Source organism: Numida meleagris, chromosome 4 (assembly GCF_002078875.1).
Source record: "Numida meleagris isolate 19003 breed g44 Domestic line chromosome 4, NumMel1.0, whole genome shotgun sequence".
Lineage (NCBI taxonomy): Eukaryota > Metazoa > Chordata > Aves > Galliformes > Numididae > Numida > Numida meleagris.
The window spans coordinates 12113226-12127555 of NC_034412.1; the positions used below are offsets into that span (position 1 = coordinate 12113226).

At 43.4% G+C, this 14330-nt stretch overlaps 1 long non-coding RNA gene across 1 annotated transcript; it reads right to left on the reverse strand.

The window, feature by feature from the left end:
- Nucleotides 9–13545, reverse strand: LOC110398673. Its single transcript, XR_002438545.1, has 4 exons — nucleotides 8412–13545; nucleotides 1347–6883; nucleotides 1074–1179; nucleotides 9–942 (listed from the first exon to the last, which is right to left on the reverse strand). It is a non-coding gene; the product is annotated as an uncharacterized LOC110398673 (long non-coding RNA).

The window sequence follows — 14330 nt, forward strand, 5'->3', positions numbered from 1 at the left end:
GGTCGTTGTTCGGCCGCCATTTGTGGCAACTGAGGCACGGACTCCGTTGCTAGTGCAGGACGAAGACCCTTCATTGTACGTGCTTACAACCTTTTGTACCCGCGTAACAGCCCCTTGGTCACGTGTCCCAAGGTGTTTTGTTAGTCGAGGTGGCGGGTCAGTCTTTGTTTTTTCACAGTTTCCTGCAGAAGTGCTGCCTTTCAGAGGACATCAGCTGTCATTATTTAGGATTGTTTTAATTTTGTTAGGTTTTCATGAGTTTTGAGCTTACAGTAAGATGTCTTCAGGCCTTGGAAGGAATTATGCGCTCCTCCTCATATTTCTGATTTGAATAATAAGCTACAAATTGTATTTTTAAAGAATAGAAGAAACAGTTGATTTCATAATTGCTTGCTGATGGCCAGAGAGTATTGTATTTTCTCTTGAAAAAGTAACTTGGTGAGATGTGTTTATATCATCAGAAAATAGTGTGAATGGAGATACTTGATGAACCATGTTCCTCTCATTTACTTGTTACACAGAGAAGCTTTACGGTATGAATTTGAACGAGCAGAGGTTCATTGAATGCATTGATCTCAATCATAAAAATCTACAGCAGTTTCCTTTGCACAACAAAAGACAACAAGCTGGAATCAGTGGAGTTCCACCAAAATATGTGCCACTTAGAATAGAGCTTTTCTGCTCACAGGTCAGCTCAGGACCATGGAATGACTCCTTGGGAGACACAAATTATTATCAGTGGGCTCTACAGCCACCCACAGTCATTCAAGCTGCATTTTAGCATTGCTAAAACCATGCATGTGTAGCAATGAAAACAGTGTGGGACTATCAGTAGGAAGATATGCAGACAGAAAAGGTCACACATATATGACTTACTTAGGTGAGCGCAGGCACACACCACACATATACACACATTCCTTCGGTAGCAGTCCAAAATGCCTTCTGAGAGAGAGAGGAAATAATGAGAGTAAACATCATCCCATTGTTAATTACGAAATGAACATTGTTTTTCAAAGGGGCCAAAGAGGTCTCTGTGGATGAAACCATCACTCAGGCATCTTCCCTATGCTCACCTCAATGTTGCTCATCCACAAGGTTAAAATCTCATCTTGCAGCAATAGCAGGCAAAGCAGAAGGGTCAGTGAGGCTGCAGGACGAATTCCAGCATTCAAAATGCTTCTGTACATTGTTAAGAAAAATGAAAAAAATAATCAATGCATACTCCTCCCAAAAACATAGATATCTGGTGCTTTGCAAATGTTCTAGCTCCCCATACACTGGACAGTGATGCTCTGGTTCCAAAAACAGATTATTGTGATTTACTTAGAGGGTTTATAGAAACCTACCTTCACAAGCAATATCAAGGTCCTTGAGGAAAAGCAAAGGAGCACTGACAATATTTGTGTATACCTAACAATAGTTTCCATAGCCATCCCATAGGCAGAAGGAAAAACAAACAAGAAAAAAAGAAAAATGAGTCTGGTGAGCATAATTTAACATATTTAATTTATAAAATGTTAGGGAAAAGCCACATTTTATAGATTTTATTGAGCTCTATTTTTCTCCCTTCTTTAATTTATTAAACATTTTGAAACCTTTAAGGTTTAGAAGTGGTTCCATGAAGCCCCATCCAGGCAGTGAATCCATGAGTTTTCAGTCAAGTGAATAAGCCATGTCAGCAAGGCGTTCTGCTAACAGGAACCAGGTGGTGCTTGACACAATCTCTGTGAGTAGTGCGTCATCCTGTCGCATTCTTGATCCTGGTGTGACTTCCTGGGAGCAGTGCCAAGGTCAGGCAAATCATTATTTACTATTAATGACATTATGAAGATTGTATGCTCTTAAATTTATCATGTTTCTTTTGAACTCGTTTTTGTCTTCCTTTGGTTTTGACCATAAGCTCTTTGGAACAAGGATGATGTTTTTCAGTGTTTGGAACAGGGCCAGACTCTGCAGACAGGCCCTCACACCCACTCTCACCAGGAGGACAAATGCTGGTTTTGCAGACATCTGAAACGCTGCTTTCCTCTCCCCAGGGAGTAGTTTGTTCTTCTCAAGCTGTCACCCACCACAAGGCCCCTCATCCCCTCCTACAGCACAGCGTCTAGCTGCCTCTCCACTGCTGCTGAGCTGTCACGTTTCCGTCCCAATTAGTTTGTTCCTTGTGCCTTCTCCCAATTCCAGCACCACTCTGCCAGGCAGAGTCCAAGCCTACCACCCACCACCTCCCCAAACCTTTCCCGCCTTGGTCCCCACTGCAAGCAACTCAGACACACAGCCAGACCTAGGATCCGAGCACTATCTTCCTCCTCTAGGTCCAGGGCATGGCTTGATCTTGCAGATTCCTGCTCCGTGGTACCTGTAAGGTGCAATGTTCTTACACGTTCAGCCTTAAAAACCTCACCAACAACATATCTCCCATCCAGTACAGCCTTGACTCACAGAGTCAGTCTTGTTGCTCATCTCCTTTCAGACACAGCACCATGGATCACCACGTCACCCACCCACCGGTTACAAACACAGCAGATCCCCTTGGCAGAGCTGCTGTCCCTCACAGCCTTATCGCTTGCCGACTCCCAGCTCCAGGCAGACACGTTGCAGGTTCACAGACAGAAACTTGATTTTCCCTATTACTGCCTCCAGATTGGTTGAACTTCTCACAATAGCTATTTTCAACCAGCCCTTAGGGCTGAAAGGCTCCATGCCTGTCTGCACTCTTATCCATCCCAAAGCATCAGCAGAGAAATTTGACTTTTCCTGCAACCAGGGAAACGATTTTTACTCCAAGACGGTGTCCTGCTGAAACACAATTTAATGAACACAGAGAACAAGGAAACACACCAAGTGCATGTGCTTAATTTTCCTAATGGATCTGTGTTATTATGGGTGGTGGCTCTGTATTTTCCATATAACAAGCATTGCCCCAAAAACTTTCTCCTCCTTTTTCCTAGAAGTCTTTGACAGTTTGCCATTTTTCTCAGAGGTCTGTAATTATTTTTTTTTTACCTCCTGCATTTGCAGTACATTAAATCTCTCATTAGTTGTTTATTCTCTAGGAATTGGAGATGATTATCACTTTGCTGCTTTGATTTTTTTCCTTTGATATGATAATTTACTGCCCAGATGATATCAATAGGAGGACAGAGGCAGATTGAGCTCCCTGGCTGTAATTGAGGTGAGATTTGTGGCTCTCCTTCCAACCCCTCACCATCAATCTGCCCACAGTTGTGTTGCAGCAGGGGGAAGCAAGGCCTCGTGCCAGGGCCTTGCCACAAGCTGGGATGTGCAAAGTCCCTACAGCCCACTCAGGGAGGGCTGGCAGCACAGGGCTTGCTCTTAAACCTGGATGCCCACTGCTCTTGGAGTCTGTTCAGTAGTGAAATGGCACAAGCAGTAGTCAAAGCTTGCGTTTTATGTCTTGTTATAATTTTGTTGTCACACTATAAAAAATGTTGATAGTGTGTACCTGAGGGAGGAAAGGAGGGCTTGTTTTTCATTAGGTTCTTTATTAATTAATTTATTAATTAAGGCTCAGGCTAGAGCATCCTCTCTGCCAGCAGTCATCATCAGAGCCACAACCCAGCAGAGGAGCAGCACCAGGTGCTGTTTGCCCATTCCTCAAGCAGGACAGCCACCTCTGTGCCTGCAGCCAACACCTGCAGAATTTTGCCACTGCCCTCCCGTAGTTCAGCAGTGAGGATTCATTAGGGCAAAATTATCCCCAGGCATAAAATAGCAAATGAATGTCTTTGATAGAAGTATGCAGTGAGAAGCCCTCCTCTGCAAGCATCCACAAGAGCGTTTTGCTCTTTTTGTGTTCATTCCTTTCTACTCTGCACTGTAAGCAATCACCATCTGCTTTCAGGCTTTGTTCTTTAGTTTAGCACATAATTCAAGGCATTATAGGTTGATGTTTAGCTACACCCAGATCATCTCCTTTCAGCTGGGGACAGGGAGCGCTCCATCCTCTGTTCTTTGCTATTGAGAATGGAAAAACCACCCGACATTGGGCTGACTGCCACTTCCCTTGGAAATATTCAGGGGATGGGTGGAAGACCAAAGCCTGACTGCTGTCTTGGCCACCGTTTTCCCTTACACACCGCAGAATTAACACAAGCGTTTAGGGGAGAAAAGCACTCTCAAGCTCCCCAGTCCCATAAGCATACCCTCAAGGCTGAGAAGGTTAAATTGGAGGAGGAAGGACACAGACGAGTCACCTGCCCACCTGTAGAAGGATCAAAGCTGCGCCTGCACCTCCAGCATGAACACCCACGGGCGGGAGTCTGGTGCACAGACTGGGCTGCAGGTTCTTCTCCAACTCCTCTGCCTTTCTAAATAATATCTGGAGACCAAGGAATGTGTTTGTGCAGCACTTCAGTAGTATGCAATTTTTAAGTGTGTGTGTGTGAAGATAAATACATGTGTTAACTAGCAAGTATTGATTTTAGGGGGAATTAGGTATATAAACACTTCTAAAATCTGGCTTCAGCTGCAAGGCATAGCAATCCTGGACGCAGAATATTTAGCAATGCAAAGTGGCTGGTTCCTTATCACCCTGAGGTTCACAAAGGTGATTAAAGATTATATCAGAAACAGTTTGTTTCACTCAGAGCCTATCTGCTCCACAAGGCTCCTTCCACCCACGTCCTCCCCACCTGCCACACACAGACACCCACAGTGGGCAGGGGCTGGCTGGCATGGCTTGGGAGCTCAGCATTTGCGTGAAGCAGTAATAAAATTCTTCAGTCACCTCTCCAACTTTAATTTCCATATAGCGAGGAGTGGCGCTGCTGGGCTCTGGGCCAGGCCCATGAAAGCCCCTTGAGAGCAGCATGGAGCCAGCACAGCTTTTCCTTCTTGCTGCTGGGGCAGCGCCATGGGCGCTCGGGGCTGTACTGCACCTGCTGGTCCCAAGGTGTGCTGGAACTCAGCAGAATGAAGTGCTGGGTGATGGGTAATATAATCTACCTTTTTGTAGTCTTTAGGGAAGGGAGGAGTACTAGCACAGTTATTATAAAAGGTTCCCTTCGGCAAAAAAAAAAACATAAAATGAGGGAATGATAAAACCTCTGTCTGCTCAGCTGTGTATTCGCTTTTCCGGTTCGATAATTATTTTTTTTTCTTCTAAATTCCACCCCAAAATGCATAAACTGGAGCCAAAGGTTTTGGAAGTCAATTAATCCTTGAACAGGATTTGGTCCTGCGAACTGCTCACAGAAGCTCCGCTCACTTCGTATGTGTAGAAAACCCATTGCTCTTGTTGTCTGCACAGGGGCAAGTCCTGCTCACTTTCCTTTGACCATTCTTTCCACAGCAAGAATCATTCTTAAGGCCCTCCATTTCCTACTGAACAGTATATTGCCAGCCCAGGACCAGACAGCACCAGGGAAGCTTGGAGGCTTCTACCAGGGCCAAAGTGGAGCAAGGCATGACCATTGCAATGAGCTGAGGTGCGACACAGGGCTTGGCCTGAGGCTTTTGCATAGGCAGGGAGTGCTGTATGGTAACAGTGCCATTTTTCTGAATAGTTAAAGGAAAAACAAACTAACCCACATAGCTCGCAAGCTTCAGCAGAACAAAAGAACCCATCCTGAAACAGTTACGCTGAAGGCTCTTTGACACATGACTGAGGGAGTGAAAGGAAAGCGTTCAGATATTTAGAATACTAAATAAAAATTAAGGCTATTGAAAGCTGTGGGAGTTCAGCACTTCTGAAAAATGGTCGTTTTATTGTAGTTAGAATTGTCGCATTAATACGCAGCCCTAAGGCCCTCATTCTGACAGCCCGTAACTACACCCTGTGTGCTCCCAGTCCTCCCACCCTCAGTGCCATTCTGCACTGGGCCGGGAGCTGTGTGCTGAGCTGGTGATGGTGGGAGCTCCATGGCTTTCACAGAGCTGTGGGCAAGCAGCAGGGACACCAGGGCCCGCTCCCACTCACTGGGGCCCTATTGACAGCCCAAAGAGCACCGCCACCTTCATGAGCACTGCCGCACCACATGCCCACTTTCTGAAAAAATGATTAAAAGTGGGGTTAAACACCAGCAGCCTGATCCTGCCACTCAGCGAAATGGATGGCACCAGCACCACGGCACCACACTGCTTGGCTTCAGTGGAAATTAATACCATGCACTCCTCAACCCCTCTGAAAATATAAAGGTTTGATGATTTCTCATTCTGCTTTTGCTTCTTTCAGTTGCATTAGATTTCAGTGTGTAACAGCTGTAAACTCTACAATTGCATTACAAGATGGTGATTACTATTAGATAAAATATTTATCAAAGAAAAGCATTAAACCAGCAGCTCTTCAGCAATATTTCCCTTGAAAACAAAGAAAGGCAAAACAGAATTATTAATTAACAATAATAGAGTTCTCAGGAGAATAGAAACCAGACTTTTTTCTGAAATCCTATTTGTTCTGTGTCCTATAAACTCAAATTTTAAGAGGAATGTTTTTATAGCAAGCTTAAAGTGAATTGTGGTTTACATTTATGAGGCATAAAAATTAATAGACTTTTTTTACGAGTGCCTTTGTATGCTCAGTCGCAAGAATTTTTGCATCGTCTTATTGTAGAGATGGAAACAATTAAGTGCACAGTGCTACATCTGAGCTCCCAGTGAGGACAGGGCTGTGGCAGGAGATGGCCTGCAGGACTGATGCTGTGCTGGGTGCCAGGCACGGCTGGTGCTTCAGGTGGCGGCAGCTTTTCCTGCCCACGGCCACTGCTGCAGATGCAGGACACACAAGGAGGTCTGCATTACAGTGTGATGAACTCCATATACTGGTGCTTGATGAGTGGTTCTTGTCTGCAGCAAAGCCCAAACTTTATGGGAGAGGCGTGAAGATCAACTCCTGTTCTTCTCATTCTTCCTTACAGCAGCACTAAAAATTATAATATATATATATAAAATATATAAATATAATAATAATATTACAGTGGCCTGTAATAGGACACTGACACTGGGTTATCTGTTGTTCAGTACTGTATGAGGACATTTCAGCTCTCGCCTAGAAGCATTTCAAAGCCATCTGTTACAATAACCAAACATTTTTGCTTCAACATTAACTTCCATAAAGTCATGTTTGTTTTGAAGAGCAATAAGCAATTTCTATAGCGTTTTGATGAATGGTATTTACTGAAGTTGAAAACTAAAATGTTTCAGAACATGCCAATATTCTATTGCAGTAAGTGTTCCTTGATTTGTTGTTTCAGTGTGTGTGTTTTTTGTTTTTTTTTTCTCATGGATTTTTATGAAATAACAGTGCCTTTTGATTATCCTATCCTCTAAAATGAAGAATGCAGTCGCTCTGAGCTGACGAGTGTGAGCTACAATGGATGGTGAGCAGCAGGCAAACCAGGGACCCAGGGAAGGATCTCCACCTAAGTAACTGTGGGTATTGTGCAACTTGGTGCAAGTCCTAATAAAACTTAATCAAAGACACCTTCATAGAGGTGAAGAAATATCGGTGAGCATACATATAAAATGAAGTTGCCAGGTGTTTTAATGGTAAGAGGCCACAGCCTCTATGGACATTCCTTCCTGGAAGGATGTTCACAAATTGGCCGCCTTCTCTGTCTCTAGGGAGAAGGGAGAAAGGAGGGCATGCTGCAATGTGCCTGCTGCCTCTGCTGCTTTGCAGAAGGGAGAGAGGGAAGGCAACAAGCACTGCAGCCACTCTGCTTTACTATTGCAACAAAAATACCACCTTTTCTAGCACTGAAACTGTTTTTTTTTGGAGCAGTAATTTAAAAGTTCATCATTTTTCTACTGATTTTAAAATGTTGCCTCTGCTTCAACAAAACAGTAGAAGTGCTCCACTCACCATTCCCTATTTGCAGAAGCATCTCTGGACTCTGTGTGTTTATTTTCTTCCCAAACAAAATATAATTTTGTTTTCATCATTAATTATCCTGCCCTGTGTTTTGTTTTTCTTTCTCTATCCTGCATCAAGTTGTCCGCATTTTTGCTGTCTTCCTGGCAGTCTCTAATCTCAGGAGAGGTCTCTCAGTAATTGTTTTCAGTGTATGGATGTTGATACCTTCCTGCAAATGCTCATTTAAATTAATGCTGCTTCTGCATTCTTTTGTTAAGTGACAGAAATCCAACACCTACTGATTATTGCAAGCACAGTTTGTACAGTTCTAGCTTCGGTTACAAACAAGCTGCCTGAATCCCTGCCAACACCAACCAGATGCATGCAAAGCCTGGCCACAGGAAGAACTGAGGCACACAGGATCCATCTTGTTTCGCAGTTGGGGCCACATGAAAGTGGAGGACCAAGATAGCATTCAAAACCGTCTGCCTTAAAATTCACCAAGATAAGTCATGTTGCTCTAAGCAATTTTCCGATAATAAATCATAGTCTAACAAATTTAAGTCCACACACCAAGTGCCCCAACACTGCCCACCTGCTGAATTGCAGAGGAAATGTCCTGCCCCCAGGCGTGCGTGGTAAATGCAGCTTGGCTGGCTGCTTTGAATGTGCAGAATGTGGCATTTGCTTTTCTTCTGTCCCAGTGCAATGTTCAGCTTAACAGGTCACAGAAAGAGGCACCAAACAAAGAGAAGGTTAAGTTGTTGGAAACTTCACCCCGTTGTTTCCTAACATGGGTGGCACTGAACACTGCCTGAGCACATATTAACATTGTATAAGGCAGAAAGTACTGTCAGTGCTCCAATTTGCACATAGGGCACTTCACATAACAGCATGTGATACCAGCCCTCCTTTCTCTGATGCCCTTCATTTAAAACACAAAGTGAGGCCTGAAATCTCCCTTGAAAAGGTGATTTTCCCACTTCTGATCACAAGCCATTTGTGCATGCCCACTGCCCTGCACAGCTCTGGTTGTACCAGAGGAAGTGTTTGTGTAAGCAGCTGCACAGCGCTGGGGCCAGGAATGCAAAGAAGGATGTGGGGACACACACAGGGATGCAAGGACACATACACAGGGCACACGCAGGTACACAGCTGAGCCCACCACGGCCCCAGTGCTGCACTGGGCTTGAGGCAGGGCAGGGATTCTCTTGAGGAGCGTGGTGGTGCCCAGGGCTGGGAGCAGAGCCCTTGCTGATCTCCCATCTGTAATTGAGGATGAGTCCTTACTCCCATGTGTGGCTCACACGTGGGAAAAGTGACTTATGGCAGAACACCTCCAGACAGCTCGCTGGTTGCCCCTGAGCTCTGCAGCCAAGGCAGATGCACTTTCCCCAAGCAGTCAGGGCAAGGAGGGACGTGCCAGGCCGCAGGCCCAGCCCAACACCAGCCGCAGGCGGGCAGATCATGGCAGCCAGCAGGATGCATCCTGTGCTGCGTGCAGCTCCTCCAGACACTCCCGGCCGCAGCGGGAGGACAGAGTACGTGTCCAGCCAGGGCTGGTGTCTGCTCAAGGACTGCTGAAGGTACACATTTGTTTCAGTAACAGCAATTTTGGCAGGCGAGGGAGGCAGCTCCGGCAGGCTTTTATAGACGTACATATTTTGGACTCCCACTGAGAGTTATTAGTTATTAAAAAGTGATCAAATGAGGCTGGTTTTGGAGTACATTTGTTAGCCATATGATATCAATTAAGCTCCAGTCTCCTGACTGCAAGAAATTGACATTACCTCATACATATGCAGAATTAAATTCCTCCTCTCCCTCTCCCCCTCTTTGAAGCTGGTAATGCCAAATATCTCCTGCATTCCAGAGGAAAATGCTGCAGTTATCCTGAATATGTGGATGCCTTCAATTTGTAATTAATAGAGCTCCATAGGAAATGCTTTTGCTGGAATATGCAGCAGCAGTAAAGGATTCACTTGGCCGTACGGCGCTGAATAACACGTTTGTTCATGCACCGACCACTGTGGGGCCGGCCAGCAGAGCAGCTGCCCCTGGGCTGCAGGAAGATGCACCAGGAGATGTTATGTCACTTGTTACTTACTGGAGAAAGTGGGGATTTTCTGTACTTGCTTTTATCAAGATTATGCATTTAATGCCAATACTATAACTGAAGATTGAAACAGGGAGAATACTTTCGTTGGATAAACTGTCAGAGCTTTTATGTTTATAGTACTTCTCAAATATGTACACTCAATTGCTGAGGCAGGGTGCAAAATTACAAAGTTGCCAAATGAATTGATATTAATATATGCCAGATTAACTGCTCTTTTGCCCATTAATTAAAAAAAAAAAACACCCATTATCAATGGCAAAAGATGAAAACTTTTTTTCATAGTTATTTCAAACCTACTGATATTTATGAGTGAGAAGACTACTGCTTGCTATAAACCGTTCCAGTTCAAAACATGGATATTCAAGGTTATGAATAAAAGCAGGCTTGACGAGAGCAACAAAGTACTGTGAAACATTTTTGTAATTAGGCAAAGAAGTTGTATTCTGCACATAAACCTGTGTATCTGATATGTTCTGTAAAGAGGTTTTATACCTTTATATATACATATATATTTGTATGTTTAAAATATGCATATGTATATAATATGCATATGCATGTGAATAAATGAATAGGTGTTAGAAATCATATAGTTTAATTTCACCAGTATGGTTAAGCAACTTCATTAATTTTTTCTTTTCCTATGGCTTGAGATTATTTATTGCCAAGAAAACGCACCACAAGGGAACTCCTACAAAATTTTGGACTGATTTACCACACTACATATAAGACTTACCAGTAGGTAACAGACTCATTATTTCCATCAGCTAAGTGCAGGGCTCGAGCAATAGATTTGGGATTTGTATTTAGTTGTACATGGGTTTGTTGTTGGTAAAAGTTTTTTTCCACAGTCAAAGAAAAGAAAAACTGTTTGCAAATCATACCTTTCAGAGGCTTATGGATGGGGGGATTTTTCATCTCCTTGAGGTCCAGTTCGAGGGCTAAGGTGATATTTATGGCTTTGATAGGGTTTCAGGCAGTTGGATGAAAGCCAAAGATAAGACATTCCCAGTTGAAAGGATCCATCTGTTGAACAGAGCACCAACACTGGACAAATCAGGAGTCTGGATGTTCCTAACTTCTCTAATAAGAACTTCCTTTTTAAAAAATAAAAAATATTTCCACTATAACCCATAGGATAAATGCCTACCCGCACTGTCTCCATATTATATTCACGGGAGCAGATGACACCATCCTCAAAACTGGTACAACGAAAGGCTTCAAATCTCAGCTGTAGTTCCTGTCTCTCAAAAATTGGCACATGAACACAGCAGATAAGTCTCCCTGATTTCCTACAGTCAGAGAAATGTTAAGGAGGAGTGTTCTCCTGGAGCACAGAGACGATGTTCAAACACTTACATCCAGCAGTGCTCAAGGAAGCAGTGAAAAATGCCATCCCACAGTGCTGCCACAGTGCAAACTCAAGTCATAAAAACCATGGAGGAGTCAATAGGCCAAGAAATGGTATCAACAAAAAGTAGCTTTCCACAAACACATGTACATCTACCCCAGGTCAATTCCCTATTACATTATCTCAATTGTAGGGTTTCCTGCCCCTGACACAAACCCTTTCAGGGTCTAGTTTTACATTATATTTTTGGCTGGCATTCATATGTCTCTGCCATCAGTCTGGACTCTCCTTCCCAGCCATATCTCAGCTCCCTCATTTGTTACCTGCCTTTGGCTGCTAGTAGGGCTTACAGAGACAAGAGCAGCCTTCATGCAATGCCTTCAGCTCTTCCTGAGTGCTGTAATACCACGCACTCACCAAATAGACATGTGTAATCAATGTGCCTGCCACTCACTGACAAAATAGAGCTGAATTCATGATGTCCAAATAGCTTTATGTTTGACATTTCTGAACTTCGGAGTGCTTGATTTTCTAAAGTAATTTCTTCTCAGTGAAAAAGAGCTTGAAGAGCAAGAATATTTGTCACCCAGGGGAGGTTTTTAGGAAGAATTCCTGGCCAGCCTCAGGAACAGGTATTGCCCCAAAGTGTGCTGCCCATCAGTTCCCAGGTGCTTGTGGGAATCCAGTCAGTGCAGAAATTGTTCTATATTTCTTCTACAGATGCTCTGCTAGCAAACCACCAAGTCTGAAAATGCTCTGCATAACTTCAAAAGTTTCCACTGGTGCAAGTCTGGCAGTTTCTCCAGCACCATGCCAGAGGATATTTCTAGAATGGAAGCATCCATATAAGAAAAATATTGAGAATTTTATTGCAACTCAGATTGAATGGTTGGTCACTGTTGCACATAGTATAGAGCAGAACTTGGAGACCTCCAAGAAGGAAATGAAACTCAGCGGTGACATGCTAAGTTTTTCACTTGGGGCAGACACAAGCACAAGGGCACATATTCAGCTGCATAAACAATGGCAGGCAGGAAAAGAATGGGGTGAGCTTTACCCCTTCTCCCTGTATCAGAACAAGGAATTCTGCATGAAGAAACAAACAGATCTTAACATCATTGAAGATTTACTACTGATTTCCAAAAAAAGAGTTGCACAGCATGTGCACAACCTATTAACTTGTTGCCACATATTATCATTGCACTCAGATAGCTTAATAGGATTCACAGACAAATTAGGCATATCCAGAGAAAATAGGAATATCAGATGGCCTTGGATGAGGTAAATATGTTTTAAAAGATATAAACACTCATATTTCAGGGCAGACTCATGAGACTGCAGAAAAAATGTCCTCCAGTGGGCAGGTTCTAGCATTACAGGGACATCATCTGAAACCTGGAATACAGGCCACTATCAAAGACCTGATAATGCATGTAACAGATTATAGAAGGGGCTCATATTACATTTTACTGTGTCTTCTTAACATTTATGTCTGAGAACAAAATAGTATTTGCTATGCTTGAAGTACACACAAGAATTTTTGGCTGCTTACCCACGTAAATGTAAAATTGCACAATTTGCCTTGGGTTTTGCACTGGCAATATCCTGTTTGTGCCAGGCGCCTCTGAGCTGCTTCCAGACAAGAATTCCTGGTGCTCTAGAGTGAGCTGATGGTGAAAAGGAGCACACTGAGCCTTGAAGATCTGCTTAACCAATAAACAGTTTAGCAAACTGCTACCAGTATCTTGAATTTCTAAAGGCATTAATCTGCAGCCAAGCATTATTGTTATTGCATTATCTTTTAATAATCTTGTAACAACATCCAAAATTCAGTACCGTCAAGTTCACCTATTCACGTGCTCTCAGTGGGCTTTCAGCCCCTATGCTACCAGTCACAGGTAGGACTGATTTACTGTAGCCTTTCTCTTGGCCTTCTCTGCAGATGAGCTTTGATACTGGCACTGCCACCAGCCCATCTGAAGGAGTTTGGGGAAAGAAGCAGAGATGGACAATTGCAATGCGCCTTTAACCCTGTCCTTTCACTCCTCCCTGGCACTGGCAGCACCCAAACTGCCCCAGCCAGACAGTGCTGGTATGGCAGCACGCTGACTGCTGCCAGGTCCAGGAGAGCAGCGCTGGTGGGATGAGGGATCCAGCTTGGGGCCAGTTTGCCTTTGGCTGTTGGCAACACCGCTGGAATGTGTCCAGACACCAGGCTCACCACTTGAGGAAGCACCAAGCAAGCTAAGGGTGGGAAGCAGAGAGAGGGGAGGGGAAATATCATCTTTTTTTTTTTTTTTTTTTTTTTTTTTACATTAAAAAAAAATCACCAGTGCTGGCGAGAAAAAGTACTTGATTTGAGATTTTTAGAAGCGTAATTACATTTTTAAAGCTTACTCTTTGGCCTCCTGGCCCTAATCCAGCACTAACTGAAGTCATTTGCCAATGGTGTACTCTTAGGCTTTGATGTAAGTAACTTTGCCTAAAAACTCACAGTGCAAAATTACCCAATAGATGTGTTTGTAATGAGTACCTTTCTATAAAATGTTGAGAAAATAAGCACTTACATTTTTAGGAGCATTTTAAATGTTTACTATAAAATTTTATTATGTATTAAACTTAATTACCCAAATTAAATTCTCAATTTTGTACCTGTGCATACTGTTGTATGTTTTGCTTCACTAGTGCCAGATGGCATAGCTATTCATTTTTATTTACAAATTTTGATTGAATTTCTTCTGTTCTTTTCTGCTGGTGGTGAATTAATGCTGGGACCAGGGTAACCTTTAACAGAGACTGCACATGCACTGGCCAGCGTGCACTGGGACTTTTTTTGAAGAAAGGCTGCAGTAATTGAAGAAATAGGACTGAAAAGAGGTATCTGCTAGTACCTAATGCTGAATCAAAAGCAGATTTCCATTTTGGAGGCAATTTTTTTCTTGAAACCAGGTTTTCAGAGATGAAAACATTACATCACCTTGGGGGAAAAAGGAAAGGATACAGTAAGAAATTTGCAAGCAATAAGCCTTACAGTTTGCCAAGTATAC